Here is a 17,307-nt window from a genome sequence, read left to right on the forward strand (position 1 = left end):
CTTATTAGAATTTGGTCCTAATCGGATCATATTTCGATATGTATTTTGATGAAAGGTGGTTTACATATATACCCGAGGTGGTGGGTATCCAAAGTTCGGCCCGGCCAAACTTAACGGTTTTTACTTGTTTTAATTGGAAAAATCCCTAGGGTTCTCAAAATGTAAAGCCCAGATCCCCCATTCGGGCTTATGTTTTTTATACCCACCACCGAATGATGGGTAATATTAATTTTGTCATTCCTTTTGCAACACATCAAAATATTCACTTCCGACCCTATAAAGTATTCTTGATCGTCGTAAAAATCTAAGACGATCTAGCCATGTCCGTCCGTCTGACCGTCTGTCTGTTGAAATCACGCTGCAGTCTTTAAAAATAGAGATATTGAGCTGAAACCTTGCACAAATTCTTTTCTTGTTTATAAGCAAGTTAAGTTCGAAGATGGGCTATATCGGACTATATCTTGATATAGGCCCCATATAGACCGATCCGCCGGTGTAAGGTCTTAGGCACATAAAAGCCAATTTTTTTATCCATTTTTGCTGAAATTTGGGACAATGAGTTGTGTAAGGCTCTTCGACATCCTTTATCAATTTTACCCAGATCGGTACAGATTTGGATATAGCTGCCATATAGACCGATCCGCCGATTTAAGCTCTTGGACCCATAAAAGGCGCATTTATTGTGCGATTTTACCAAAATTTGGGACAGTGAGTTGTGTTAGGCCCTTCGACATCCTTCTTCAATTTGACCCAGATCTGTCCAGATTTCGATATTTATCCATTTTTCATCGGATTCTGACGAAAGGTGGTTTACATATATACCCAAGGCGGTGGGTATCCAAAGTTCGGCCAGGCGAACTTATCGCCTTTTTACATATTTTTTATACCCACCACCATAAGATGGGGGTATACTAATCTAGTCATTCCATTTGTAACACCTCGAAATATTCGTCTAAGACCCCATAAAGTACATAAATTCTTGATCGTCATCACATTTTAAGTCGAACTAGCCATGTCCATATTAATATTGATTTAGGTCGGTGGGGATTGCAAATGGACCATATCGGTTCAGATTCAGATATAGCTCACATATAAACCGATCTCCCAATTTGACTTATGGAGCTCTTACAAACCGCAATTTTTGTCCAATTTGGCTGAACTTTTGCATGTAGTGTTCTGTTATCACTTCCAAGAACTGTGCCAAGTACAGTCCAAATCGGTCTATAACCTGATATAGCTCCCATATAAACCGATCTCCCGATTTGACTTCTTGAGCCCTTACAAGTCGTAATTCTTACCGATTTGGCTGAAATATTGCATGTAGTGTTACAAGCCGAAATTTCCAAATCCAATATCCAAATCGGTCCAAATCGGTCAATATCCTGATATAGCTCCCATATAAATCGATCTCCTCATTTGATTTCTTAAGCCCCTGTTCGGTTCCTAGAAGCTTTAATTTTTGCTGGTTTGACAGAAGTTTGGTTTGTAGAATATTTGTATAAATATTTTGTATAAATTTTTAGCAGAATCTATGGTGGTAGGTTCCCAAGGTTCGGCCGGCCGAACTTAGACGCTTCTCTTGTTCTACTTCATATATATTTGCACCAAACATTATTATAGTTTTTTAGGAAACTTTTATCTGCAAAATTAAAAAAATTTATATTTAGTTATCTCTATTTGTTTTTTCCTATAATTACCTAGGGCATTGAAATTTTGCACATGATCTCGATAACATCTCAGCACAAACCATTTCAAATTTCAAATAGTTATCTCCATCCGTTCTCAAAGGGGATATTTTTTATTAGCTTTTTGCGATTCTTTCCCACTGTGCGCCCTTTGGTCTCGGGTATAAAAATGTGGCCCATTTTCATAGAGCTTAAACGTGAATCAGAGAACACTCATTGATATGTTGGCCGCTGTTCTTAAATGGAATGTTAATGAGCAAATTTGCATGGCTTCTAGATCATATACGGTCCTATAGGCGTAAATCTGAGTGATCAAGGAAAGCATGAATTGGTAAAGACAAGGTGCTTACGGATAGCCCAATAGCTATTAGGGAGGTAAAGCCAAGACCGAGCTTGACTGCCAGGGAGCGATTAATGCTTACGCTACATATGGTAATTGCAGAACCACTGTATGCTATGAGAGACAACTTGGGGGCAAACTTCTTACATATCTATGAGTGCTGTCCGATTCAAGTTTAAGTTCAACGATAAGGGATCTACTTTTTATATCGGAGTCCGAACGGCTTGCCGCAGTGCGACACCCCTTTGGGGCTGCCATACCAAATGATACAGTACCTCCCAAATGTCGCCAACATTAGGACGGGTTACCATCGCTGAAATTTGTTTTCCGATGTTCTTGCCATTATTCGATCTCAGGCGTTCAGCGTCATAGGCGGACATGCTTACCTCTGCGCAACGGTGGCCTCCATATCGGACTATCTGCACAAAAACAAGACAAGGCGAATGGAAACAAGACTGAGGGCGAATAGAAAGGAGATCTGTAAGATCGGCACAGCTACATAAATTAGGTGTAGCTAGGCAAGCTGTGTGTGATACATATAGGGAGGGCGACGTAACTTTGGAGTACTTTCTATCAATCAAACGGTTTCACTATACAAAACTCTTAGAAAAACACATACAAAGGCCGTCACCGACCTTATAACAGACCTGTACCATCTTTGGGCAACACAATAGAAAAGGATTAAGAACGTTGTTAAGAGAATATTATTCAGAGAATATTTCCATTTTATTTTTCGGGGCCCCTTTGAAACCTTCCCAAGATTCGGCCCGTCCGAACTTAGCACGCTTTTACTTGTTACATATTTATCTAATATAACTTTTGAACTTCCTTTTTCAGACATGAATCCAGCATTGCAAACCCTAACATAGTAGCTTGAAACAAACCAAAACTCCACTACATCAAATTTCAAGGAAAATTATTTTTCACACAGTAATATCAAAAAAAAAATATTTACTCCGATTATACAACTCGAAACACAGATTGAAAATCACTACAAACAAATTACTGAACTTATACGAAAAACAACTTAATGAAATGAAAACAGCAACAAATTTTTTGCCAAAATATTGTAAAAGAAGATATACTATATACATGTTTGTATATGACATATTAACGGAAAAAGAACAACATCAACTACATGTAGAGGAATCTGGAGAAAGCCATACCCACACCAAGATGATGCAGCAACCCATAAATCAACCACAACTAATGTTTTGTTACAGAACACAGAGGACATTTTTTGAAAACAGAAAATCAGAAAAAAATTTAAAAAAAATTATAAAAAATCAAAAAAAAAATATTTTTATTTAAGAAAAAAGAAGAAAACAAATAACGATATATATACACATCTATATATATATATATATATATATATATATATATTAAAAAAAATAAATGACTGGCAAGTGACCAAAAAACGATCTGGGTTTTCAAACAAAAAAATATTAAAAAGAATAATTTTTATACAAACTAAAAAAAAAACCAAAAACATTATAATGGGAATTTATAAGAAATGATATAATATTGATAAACAAATACAAGTAGAAAATTAAACAAACCAAATTGAAAAAAAAATAATTTTACAAAATTATTTAAAAAAGTACTTATCAAAACCAACAAAACAACTGATGATAATTATGACAAAACAAAACATACACACATACAAAAACCAAAGCAGAAAAAAAGAATTGTTGATTTAAATAAAAATACAAATGAATAACAAAACAAAACTTATAAAAGCAGCTGAGAAATCCTACAAAAAATCCAAATTAAACAAAAAAAAAATAATAAAAACAACAAATATTAGAAATGATTTAAAGCCGTTATTAAGCTGCAGAGGAGTAAAACTTTTTAGCATTTTAGCTTAGTAATTATATAAAGAAACAAAGAAGAACAACAACAAAAAGAATAAATTGCATTCATTAAATAGGCAGAATGAGAGTAGGAAGAAGAAAAAGATGATAGCAGAAGATATATAAAAATAAATATTAACAAAAAATTTCGAATTTAATTAAAGATTAAGTCAAACAAAACAATTGAAAACCAAAAATCATATATATATTATATATACATAATATACATAGGCAGTAGGTGAACAAAACCAAAACAAATAAATCCAAATATTATTTTTAATAATTATTACTAAAAATAATATTAAATAGAACAAAACAAATATATACATACATATATATATATATATTATTTATAAATTATAGCAACTAAATACAAAACAAAAAACAAAACCCTCCCCCAAGCCCTTAGGAACCCCAAAATCATTTTTAAACCCCCACAAGAAAACTAAAATATAAATTAGAAAAACTGCAAACAAGGTTTTTGGACCCCGCCCTAAACTCAAATATAAAACAACTATATCATTTTCTCTTATTATTGAAAACAAAATATAACAAAAAACAAATTAAAAAAAAATGCAAAAAACAACTAAAATTTTTAACACATGGAACTATTATAAAACCAATGTTTTGTTATTTTAAACCAAAAAAAGTATTCTTAAAAAACTATTTGGTTTTTTTGTTTTTATAATTCCTCACTTACCAAAACAAAATTTAATTTGACTTTACATTTTATTTATGTTATACAAGTTGCAAGTTCTACTATTTACTAAAACAGTATTTTGTCTTAGAATTCCATATTAAGTTTTCGCTTTTATGCTTATATAGAACTACAATACAATTTTTTATATACACCATACACCACAGTCTGTTTTTAATAATTATTTTTTTAATTTTATTTTTTTAATTAAAATTTTTTATTATTTATTTTTACACAAACCTTTATAGCAAAAAAATAATAATATTTAAAAAAAACACAAACTTAGATTTAGCTTGCTTACAGAAGAATATATAAATAATACAGGTATATTGCTAAAAAAAAGAAAAAAAAAACTTATTTATAACAACAACAAAACTATTGAATAAAAAATTGATACATTAAATTATTATTAATCCTATACAGCTAATTATATTTGCACATTTTTAGAAGATGACAAAACAACAAAAGTAAAAAATTTGAAAGTTATAAAAAAAAGTTATATTAATAAAAAGAAAAAACTTTTTTAATTACAAAAAAAGTTTTGTTATTAGTATTCAATAATTTATATAATTATTCACAATAGGTTTTTGTTATAATTAAATTTCATTTTTTGTACACCCGTCCTTCACCTAATCAATAAATTCTGTTATATTTTAATGGGATGTAATGAAGAGAAACCTAATGAAAGAAACTTTCAAACTTGTTCAAGGGCTAGAAATAAAAACTTTTTAATAAATAACCGAAACAATATTAAATGAAAGCATATTGAGGAGCTAAATTATTTTGTGGACCAGGAATTTCCTTCTTAACTACAATGATGTTTTCAACAGTTTTCTTAACAGTATAAGAGTTTTCAAAAAGGTATAACAGTTTTCTTAACAATATAACAGTTTTCATAACAGTATATCCGTTTTCATAACAGTATAACAGTCTTCATCACTGTGTAGCAGTTTCCATAACTGTATAATAGTTAATGGTTTTCCGAAAACTTTCACGATATGAAGATATTTCAGTCATAAAGTCAAACATTCATAAACTAATGTTTATTTTTAAATTATTATTGTTTCATTATAGAAAGTTTCGAACAATTTTACAAATTGCTACCTAGGAAAACAATTTAATTTACATGAGCAAAACGGTAATACAGTGATTTCAAGTTTTTTTCAATTTTGGAGAACATTTGGATCAAAAAATATTCATTGATAATATAACAGATTATTAAACAAATTTTTATCACAGTTTTGCGCTGAAAATAAGTATATATGAATATTCTGGAATATACACATATATTCACACAATTCATTTTGTTATAGTAATTCCATAAAAGTTTACGACTTGTTAATGCATGTAATATAAAAAAAAAATATTATAAGAAGAGCAAAATAGTCCAATTTAATAATCTAATTAAACTGTTATACACATAATTTTTGATTTGTATATGCCATTTATACATTTGATTCTAAACCAAAAATTGGCTGGCAACAACCAATCTTCTCTTTTCCTTAATGCCATGTTTGTGGAAAATCTTAAACTGTTATACCATGAATCGAGATACATATATAGAAAAGGGTTTTCACTCTGAAATTTCTATTATTCCAAAAATAGTACAAATCATTCAATCATACAATAAAATACGAACTCTTCGATTTTCTATACCATTTTCAAAAAAATTTAAGTGTTATATAAACAATATTTTGATCTTAGAAAAATCTTTTGTTTCATTCAATGAAAATTTGACTTGTTTACCTTTAAAAATTCAATATATATAATGAAACATTACAAACTTAATTTTTATACCCAAGAAACTCCGATTTAATTTACATTAGAAATGGAATGATTTGATGATTAAAAAGTCAGGTATACTGGAAAATTTTAGGGAACATTCATAGAATGCAAAAACTGTTATAATAAAAAAAATACAAAATACAATTTTGTTAGTCATTGTTTCGATTGTGACATTAACTGTTACATGGTAAACTGTTATACTACCTAAATTTGATGCATTGACAAATGGAATGCAAAGGAAATCAATAAAATATCATTGGCTATTAACATTTTATTTCATTCCTGGAATAATATATTACATCGTAAACTGTTGTACTATCTAAAATTTATATATTTGAATCGCAGATAAAAAGAATGAAAAAAAAGATTTCTGGAGAATTTAGCCGTATAAAACTTCCTTACTTTGTGGAGTCTTAGGTTTTGAATTGGTAAGCCTATTCAAAACCTAACAACCAAGAAAAGCTCTCATTTATTTATATATGTCCTGTTCTCGAAGGAGACTCCTTCCAATTATTCAAACAGTTCTTACTCCCAAGCACGCATGTTGTCAACAATTAACGACACATTTTCTAAGCTAAAAGTAGCTAAAAATAACTATACAGGCTCAAAAAACAATTTCGCGCCTTTCCCCACTATATATTATCCACAAACGCTCAATTGCAACGAAGAAGACAATTTTAGTATGAGTAATTTCAATTATAAATGAAATAAAACTTAACCGTTTGTCACAGCCGAGAGTTGAACCAAGAACATGAGTAAAGCTCATGAACTAAACTGTATTATATCATTAACTCATAGCATTTAATGGAATGCTTATGTGCAAATTTGCATTTGCATATTTACTTGTATTTTTCTGAGTATACTTTTTACTACCCAATACCAAGGGTTTCTTAAAGACTTTACTTTTATTACCAATAAGTTGTTATTCATGAGCTTCATAGGAAGTTGGAAGTAATGACATATATCCGGTTACACAGATGGTATTCTTGTTGATAACCCATAATAGGAAGAGGAGGCCACCGTAGCGCAGAAGTTGGCATGTCCGCCTATGACACTGAAAGCTTGGATTCAAATGCTGGCGAGAACATTACAACAAAAATTATCAGCGGTGGTTTTCCCCTTCTAATGCTGGCGACATTTGTGAGGCACAATACCATTTGGTATGGCAGCCATGTAAAAACTTCTGTCCAAAGAGGTGTCGCACTGCAGAGCGCCGTTCGGACTCGGCTATAAAAAGGAGGTCCCCTATCATTGAGCTTAAACTTAAATCGAACAACAGTCATTGATATATGAGAAGTTTGCTTCTGTTCTTTAGTGGAACGTTCATGGGCAAATTTGCATGTTTTACTCATTATATGGCTCAATAATGAGTTATTCATTACCCTACATGCCAACAAAAATGATGTGTACCAACCAAGTTTTTGGCGAGGTGCCGTTCAGACTCAAACTCATTGATATAAGAAATGTATTCTCGCTGTTGGAACATTGGAAAGAAGAGGGTAGATAAAATGAGTCTGCAATGAAGGGGTGCGGCGGCTTTAATTGGAGGATATTTATCTGCAGAAGCCAGTCCTTGGTAAGGGTTCTGATTCTCCACCTTTGTTGAATAAGCCTTATTGTCTGTGTCCGTCAGAAGTTCATCCTCATAATATTCGTCTCATATCTTTAAGTGGTTGAGAGAGACGGTTTACTTCCTCAGAGCGCTGGACACATGTGTTGTGAACAATATTTAGAAAATAGTTCAGAAGTTACAGGAGTTATCTACTTTATTGTAAGCTTACACACAGGTTTTGTCGAATCATATTGTATCTCGGAGTCTGTGTCTAAGGGTCTGTGGTTAAGGGAATTTTGGAATATAATAATTAATGTAATTTTAGTTATGTGGAGAATAGTCTTTCAATTGCAATCCCATGTATGAAATTGTGATTTGAAGAAATTTTCGACAACAAGCATTTTTCTTCTTGCTTAAATCCAGTACTTCTTCTTCTGAACCCAGCGGTATATTTTAGTTTAATGCTGATCCACAAAAGTAATTCATATGAAACGGCCACGATACCAGGCTGCATCCGCATGTTCCTTTTCCCCAATTTATAACTGTCAACATAAGAATAATGATGTTTAGCAGAGGCCCTTAGATCCATAATACTATCGTGTACCTTTCTTTCCTTAGGGATGAGATAATCACCAGAAGACAGTAGTCTTTTGGTTGTGTTACAATGAATAATTCAATATTTTTCAATATATTATACAATGTGAAACTGTTATACTAATATTACAGTCTTAGAATATTTTTTTGTAGGTCACAGATTCGCATGTTATACCATGGAAAGAGTTATGTAGAACTTTTTATTTAATTCTATTGGTTTCCTGCTACATAGAAAACAAACAAAGACTCTTTATGCCAAAAACAATAAACAAATTTCTAAAATTTCTTCGGAGAGTTATTTAAAGCAAAAACACTTAAATAAACCAATCTACACACCAAAAGAAGCAAACAAAATTAGTCAGCTAACAAAATTTAAATTTGTAATAAAATTTTAAAATGATTTAAAAGCAAGCAAATATATATCTAACCCTAATTCAAAGTTAGAAGTTTCTAATCTAAATTTGTATGAAAATATCTCTAAACTTCCCATATCAAAAATATTCTTTGCAATTATGGAATTCCACTTCTCCTTGCCGACTTCCCATTAAAACAAAACCCCTTCGAAAACGAAGGAAATCTACAGCTAACTAAGCCAAATATATGAATGAATAAAAGAAAATACTAATAATAAACACATACACATTTACACACATTATGCAAACTACTACTTTAGTAAAGCAACCAACAAAGAGTTATGGTAAAATAATGAAAACAATTGCGATTAGTATTGATTGATAAAAATAAAAATCCAGAAACAAATATTTTAGTACATTAACAAAATTATTATTATTATTATTATTGAACCAAAAAGAAAAGAAAACAAAAAATATTGAAATTGTTGACAAGAACTAATAATGATTGAACTTTTGAATTTTTGCATTATTAACAGACAAAAAAAAAACAGATAAATAAAAAATCCTTAAAGTTGCTATTTCATAATTGAATATAATAAAATAGTCTTAATCAAAAGTTAAAAATATGTTAATTAAATTTGTAAATCTGAGTTTAAGTGCAATAATTTGTTAATACATATGATTATGATTAATTATAATTTTCTTAGAAATTTTATTTTTTTAAATTATATTACTTGAGAAAAACATATAAATAAAAAGAATAAAATAAACCTTAAAAAACCAAAGGTTTCCGTCCGTTATAAACAAATTCTTTTTGCGAAATAAAATCCCCTTTAATTATAAATCTTTGCTAAGGGAGAAAGCTTTATTGTCCTAGTGGTGGCAAACAAATGAAAGAATGAAGAAACTCTTAAGCAGAACTTTAGAACAGACCTAAAACTTTGTCCTAAAGTTTGTTTTTCTATAAAAATAAAAAAAAAATCCAACAAAAAAATTCTATTTGGAACTATAAAAACCAATTGTTTTAAAAACTATTCCATATTTAAAATTTTGTTAATTAACAAAAGTAATTGAGCTTAGTATTGGGCAATGACATTCATAAAAGTGATCGTCTATTAGATATAATCGTTCAATTAGTTGGCTAGTTCAGTTAGTTCTCTAGGTAACTAGTTCAGTTAGTACGCTAGTTCAGTTAGCACACTTGTTCAGTTAATTCACTAGTTCAGTTAGCTCACTAGTTCGATCCGTTAAGTAAGCTGTTGTATTCTTTCGTTCATCGCTCTGTCTCTTTCACTTCCCAAATGGTGTCAACATAAATGAAATGAAGAGCGATATTGTAATATAACATGATATCGGGATTCTAAGATCTTCCCAGACTCTTCTGACTTACTCGTAAGCAACTTATATGGACGATTCGCCGAACATTCTTCCAGAAGATTTGTCTTAAGTACACAGTTCCTCACAACGCACAGTGGTGCGGACAGAGATAACAGGTGGCAGAAATTATGAAACAACCTATCTTATGTAAAACTTTCCAACTATTTCAAAAGTGGAGATATGACCTTCAAAGTTGACCAATTTTCAAAGAAACATAATATTTTTAGGTAATTTCCGTTGGGTAGGTCCGCTTGCAAGTGTAATATCTCCAAAACTACAATACATAAGAGATTGTTATTTTTTATTTTTTCTATTGTTGGATACTTCGTTTTTTTTTTTTTTGTTGGATATTTCGGGTTTTTTCAATAAGAGCGCTACAAAAGTTTTTTTTTAATAAAGCAAAAATGGATGTGGATATCAATGAAATTCTCTATTCCTGTGAAAGCACGTTCGATGCCATTATGTATGGAACTAGATTTACTTTGTGTGGCCACCCCGGGCACGCTTGTAAAAGTCCAGACCCTGAACCCGATTTTTGACGGTTCTCAAGCATGAATCGTCCGAGTTCTGCAATTTTACGTTCGAAGTTCATCAATCGTGACGTAGCCTAACAGAAGTGAGTCTAACGGTATGAAATCGTACGACCGAGGCGGCCAATCGATTAGGCCATTTCGCGAGATAACACCTTCTCTAAACTTGATTTCCAATAAATTGATTGTGCCATTCGCTGTGTGGCTTGTGGCGCCGTCCTGTTAGAACCAAATATCCTCCAAGTCAATATTATCCAAAAATTGAACGGTAGCGTTTCCCATCATCTTAATCACCGCGGAATAAGTACGGCCCAATGACGTCGCTGGCCCATAAACCGCACCAAAACAGCAATTTTTACGGGATGCAATGATGACTCATGGATTGCTGCCTGACCAATAACGTATTCTTTGCTTATTGTCGATGCTATTCAGCCAGAAATGAGCCTTATCGCTGAAGCGCTTTACGTTGAGGGCACTGAACCCGAATTCCTGTATAAATTTTAATAGTTAGGACTCGTTTTTGGTTCTTATATCTTTCCATCATTAAATGGCAAACCTTACTAAAAAGAAATGTCAAAAGAATGCCAAAAAATATGGAGTAGTTTGCTGCCCTTATCGGTCTACTTTTGTAGCGTCCCTGAAAAAAAACCCTGTATTTGGGTAGGTTATAAATGATTCGAGTACCTTAAATGTTATATTCTTAATCGCTTCGCTGACACTCTTCTAATATGACAATTATGCGCACAACTTATTCATACAACAATAAAACGGTGAAATAAGCGAATGAGGCGATAGTTTGTATTTAATTAGTTGAACTGAACTGACTGAACTAGTCCTACAAAAAGTATAGACTGATGCGAACTACTGCAGTTCGTTCATTTCCGTGACCCGTTGAATTGAACTAGTTCGTTCAAGAACTATAATGTCTATTTGATCTTATGTGAACAGTCACAAAATCTACGAGTCCAATAGATTTGCTGGTTTTGAAGATTTTTTTTTAAATTCGTTTGTAAAATGAAAATTTAAGAAGTGAAAGAAATATGAATAAAGAATGAAAGAAATATGAATAATAATTAAAAAAAAACAATTTTAGATATATCAATATTTTAGATATTTCAATATTATTCTCCAATTTAATAAGCTCATACCCAGAGTGGTGGGTTGTTTTTGTGGTACAGCCACGTGCTGACTCGTTCCGGTGCATAAAATCGATTACTATTGCTATTTTGTTTGTTTGCAACTTATTTTAAAAAATGTTCCCAAAAACCTTTAGGCCTAAAACCAAAAAAAAACAAAGTTTGTCGTTAAAACCTTAAGCTCGCGTTGTAACTTTCCTCTTTTCATTTGTTTTAGATTAGAATTGGGTAACGGCTTTGTGAGTGCTTTTTGACCCCTTGAGACAGTGTAGGCCCATATATGCGATGTTGTGTGCTCACATTCTGTCTCTGTAGAATATTTACCCAGGACACCATTGAGAAGAAGTTTAACTTATGTCTCGTTAATATTGTTTATCCTATTGTGCAACAGTGGATTGTTTATGAGGGCTGCTATATAAGTTTCTGGCTTAGGTTACACTTAGTGTTGCCAGGTCCAATCTGACATTCTTATTGGAAAGTTCTAGCGTAATCGTAAACGTACGACCATCGTCTGTGTTGATTACAGCAACTTGAAAAAATTAATTAAAATAAAAAAAGTAAAATTAAATTAAGTTAAAAAAAATGGAAAAAATTTCGTGCCACCATTTTTCACAACTTTCGACGTAGAGTGTTGTACTGTGTTGATTACAGCGACTTAAAAAAATTAATTTGATTAAAAATTTACAAAATTTGGTTCCACCATTTTTCACAACTTTCGACTTAGAGTGCATTGAAGAACTTCTTTGTATGGCGATGAAGCATAATTTAGCAATCAATCGTGTCGATCAATGAGAGAAAGGTTGGAAAAAATAAGATCGCTGTGGTTCAAAACACACTTGAAAGATCGTCACAGGTGGCGAATCGCGTATGAGGCGGATACATGTGCATCTTCGTAGTCTAACTAAATCCAGCGAAAGTATTTCGCGAAAGAAACACTTCAAAGCAAATTGTCGCCTTATTTTTTGACAAAACTGGTAATGTGGCGACTGTTCAGCTTGAGCAACATAGGACGATCAATTTTTAGTGGAACATCACAATTTGATTACTTGAAGTCTTGAGAGGAATTAAAAAAAAACGAACATGAGAAGACTATCCATTTTCCCCATAACAATGCGAGCTCTCACACATCAGCTGAAACCAGCGCCTTCTTGAAGCGCCAAAACGTCGAATTGATGGGTCATACGCCGTACAGCTCTGATTTTGCATTCAATTACTTAGAGAGGCAAAACGAATCAGTTTCAAACGTTGCATTTGTATAGTTGGTATAATAATTGATATTGGTAGAGGTCTTATCACTTTGGGAATGGCTGCACAAGTAAAACCATTGAGTTTCAAGACAAGTAAAACCATTGAGTTTCAAGCGGTGGTAAGAGTTGCAATTAATTTGTTTTAGATGCAATGCACATAACTACTGGAATAAAAAGCAAAATGGTTGGCCTTTGTTCAATCGAGTGAAAGCTTTTAGTTCATAGTTATCTATAGGAAGGTGGATTTGCTTCCATCTCCCAGTTTTTCGGCTGGTATTTGAGGACCTCAAATGACTAGGGCTTTTCAAATGTCATTGTTTTGTGTCCCTAAGTTCTTGTTGCCTTTTCAATTTTGAACACTTTATACACATATGTGTATCTATTTCATACATACACTCATAGAAAAAGTTTTCTGATAACAGCAGCCATTGTCTGATGACTGTTAGTAGTTAATTTTGCTGCTATCACAGCAGTATTTCTGCTGTCTTAGCAACTTTTTTGCATTTTTAGACCTATAGGACGCCTGCCAAAATGTCAGTTGTTTGCTAAAAATGTCTGCTGCTCATTTTATGAAGGGGTTGTAAGGAGGAGAGTAATATAAATCAATTGAAATAAATTGAAATGAATATTTTTTCATAAGATTTACTATTTTACAATTAAAAAACTGTTGAGCTTTAAAAACTATAAACCAACATTAATTTTTGGTGATTAAAGTTCTTGAAAAGATTTTTTTACAGTATTCAAATTTTATTAAATATATGACTTACGGCTGCATTCATAAAACTTAGGGTTATTTGACAGTTCTATGAAGGAAATCTGTCAAACAAACATATATCAAATCTTCATTGAGTTTTGTGAATACCGTTGTTAGAAAGTATATAAATAAGCGGTAGCAAAAGTCCAAAGTTCAATAAGTCATTGGTTAAAGCTTTTTTTATTGTTCAAGAGACTTATAGTCAACTTTTTTGCATTATTCCACATTCTTAAAAATTTTTAAAAGCTTTTACTTACAATACTAGGCTTTCAAACGTTAAAGACTTAAAATCCCAAATCAAATGTTCATAAGACTTCCACAAAGCAAAAAAATTTCGTTTTCTGGAATAAGCTTAAAAGCTTTATAGATTTAAAACTCACAGTTAATTCAATGCTCAAAACACATTTCAAAGTTACTAAGGGCTTCTCATGTTCTATACAAAGCTTTGTAAACTTAATCATAGCTTTTAAAAACACCGAAACAAACTTGCATTGCAATTTGATCAAGGCAAAACGCTTTCTCCCTGTTTTTTTGTTTTCTTTATTATAAAATAATTTGCATGTAATGTATTTTTATTGCTTTGTTTTCGTACCTAAAAAATTTCATTTTATTTATATATTGTATCAATTTGTTTCGAAATCTCTTAATTTTTTTGCGGCTTGAGTTTACATAGTCAAGTAGATATACATATATACATACAATTAATATTAAAAACCAAACCAAAACTGTACATATAAAGGCAAACTGAATGGCGGATGAAAGTCCCCCCTTAAAACCACCCATAAGTAGCTGTAACTCTTAGCTTAGGAAAGCATGAAAAAATCAAATATGAGGAAATGCTTTCCTAAAATAAAGAAACTCTACAGAAAATGAAAAACCAAACCTATATATTATTATATTATTATACAATTTTATAAAGAACAAAACCAAATAATTATTAACTATATTACAAACAAACAAAAAAACCACAGAAACTTATATACACACCCATACACACATATACATATATATTTAACTAAAAAAAGCAGAAAACTATGAAATATAATTTAAGAACTCTAGAAGAACAAAAACCAGAAAATGTAGTTTTTTAGACAGGCCTATTTGAAATTAAAAAAAAATATATATATACATATATATATTATTATATAAAAATATTATAACGAGGGAAATCCCCTTTCCCAAAAATCAAGGAAATACAATTTTTCAAAAAGAAAAAAAAAACAATATTTAATAAACAACAATATTATTAAACGAGAACTTTTTATAAGGCCCCTCTACACACAATAACAGCTAAAGGAAAAAAAAATAATATTATAATGAAGGAAATAAATTTAAAAAAAAAACAAAACAAGAACACACAAAACAACAAGTTATACACTCTAGTCAAATTCAAGTTAATTATTATAATTAAAATTAAAAAAAAAACTTACAACAAAATAAAAATATTATAACATAATAATGTAACGAGACAAGAACAACCACAACCAAAACAGCAGAAATGAAACCTTTAAGCATACATATATATATATACATATTTTCCTTTTGTATTTTAAATACTTAATGGAAAATGTATTCAGAAGAAAATCGCATACGATTCTGGTCAGGTCGAAACTGATTTTGGCAAAAATGAATTTTGCAAAAGTAATTTATTTAGAAATCCACCACACACACACACAGACATACACAAACATGTACCACATACACACAACACCCCACCAACCATTCAAACCAAACCCCCAAATAAATACGTTATATTTATTATTTATAAAAAATAAAAGAAAATCAAGAGAAATAAATAAAAATAAAAAATTTTGAAAAATCTAAAAAAATACAAAAATTTTGTTTTATTTTTTGCCTTAACGATGACGATGATGATGAAAATTAATGAAAAAATCATTGGGCAAATTGTTTTGAGTTGGCCAGCAAAGCAATTATATGGAATAGTGGGAACATTTCTGGAAAAAAAAGAAAAACAATGAAAACTACTTGTTTTCCAATTGGTTTGTATAGCTTTTATTTATTTCTGCTTGCTTTTATTGTTTTTACAAAAAAAAAGAACACTGAAACTTATATAAATACACAAACGGGCTGTGATTTGAATATTGATACTAAATAAAAACCGCATACACTTACCTACACATCAGTCTGAAAGGAAAGCTAACAAACGATTATTTAATGCTTTTCGCTTAAAGTTCAATTAAAGTAGAGCACCTGTATGAATAGGTTTTGAATTAATAGCCTATAATTAATCTAAAATGCAACTCCAAATTTGTTTGTTTAGCTCCCTGCTGATTTAAGAAATTTAGAAAAAAAAACCATACACGAAAAAGAAATCATCTAACGACGAATGTGTTTTTTTTTCAAATTTAAAAACAGAATTTTTGCAAATATGTAGTTGGCTATATCAAGCTAAGTTGGTATACTATATAGCAACTCGTATTATTTTTTAAGTTTTCTTATAACGATCTGGCTATTGCACGTTTGCTCACAAATTAATTTTTTATCATATTTTACAATTCTTAAAACTTGTTCTAAAAATGTTATTGAATTTTGAAGATACGTTTTTATTTTAAACATTGGAGATTTTCGCTAATCACCAATACCTGGTTCAATTAATTAAATTTATAACTACTCAGACTTGCAATGTAAAAGAAAAACACATGGAAAAATTTTATAAAGTAAAAGAAATCATAAAAAATAAAATAAGATAGAGTAAAATTAAAAAATAATAAAATGAAAACTGAATTCTAAATAAATGAAATAATAAATAAAAAAAAGAATTATAAAAACAAAACATTTTTAAAATAACTTTAACAATTGGCCATTAACAAAAATTTAGAAATTAAAAAAAGGATTTTTACAAGGCATCTCATATATCTCAAAAAAAAAATACCAAATATATATAATAATTAAATTAAATTAAATTAAATTAAATTAAATTAAATTAAATTAAATTAAATTAAATTAAATTAAATTAAATTAAATTAAATTAAATTAAATTAAATTAAATTAAATTAAATTAAATTAAATTAAATTAAATTAAATTAAATTAAATTAAATTAAATTAAATTAAATTAAATTAAATTAAATTAAATTAAATTAAATTAAATTAAATTAAATTAAATTAAATTAAATTAAATTAAATTAAATTAAATTAAATTAAATTAAATTAAATTAAATTAAATTAAATTAAATTAAATTAAATTAAATTAAATTAAATTAAATTAAATTAAATTAAATTAAATTAAATTAAATTAAATTAAATTAAATTAAATTAAATTAAATTAAATTAAATTAAATTAAATTAAATTAAATTAAATTAAATTAAATTAAATTAAATTAAATTAAATTAAATTAAATTAAATTAAATTAAATTAAATTAAATTAAATTAAATTAAATTAAA

At 29.8% G+C, this 17,307-nt stretch overlaps 1 protein-coding gene across 16 annotated transcripts in view; it reads left to right on the forward strand.

The window, feature by feature from the left end:
* Positions 1-3,360, forward strand: part of LOC106082501 (CUGBP Elav-like family member 4) — a 1,058,181-nt gene extending 1,054,821 nt beyond the window's left edge. For 7 of the 16 annotated variants that reach the window (XM_059360255.1, XM_059360257.1, XM_059360265.1 and 4 more), the window contains one exon: positions 2,863-3,359. The gene's annotated coding sequence lies outside the window, so the exon portion shown is untranslated. Of the gene's footprint in view, positions 1-2,862 lie in introns of all 16 variants that reach the window. The other 9 variants (XM_059360253.1, XM_059360251.1, XM_059360252.1 and 6 more) reach the window with 3 other exon arrangements.
* Positions 3,361-17,307: the final 13,947 nt, after the last annotated feature.

Source organism: Stomoxys calcitrans, chromosome 1 (assembly GCF_963082655.1).
Source record: "Stomoxys calcitrans chromosome 1, idStoCalc2.1, whole genome shotgun sequence".
In the NCBI taxonomy this organism is placed as follows: domain Eukaryota; kingdom Metazoa; phylum Arthropoda; class Insecta; order Diptera; family Muscidae; genus Stomoxys; species Stomoxys calcitrans.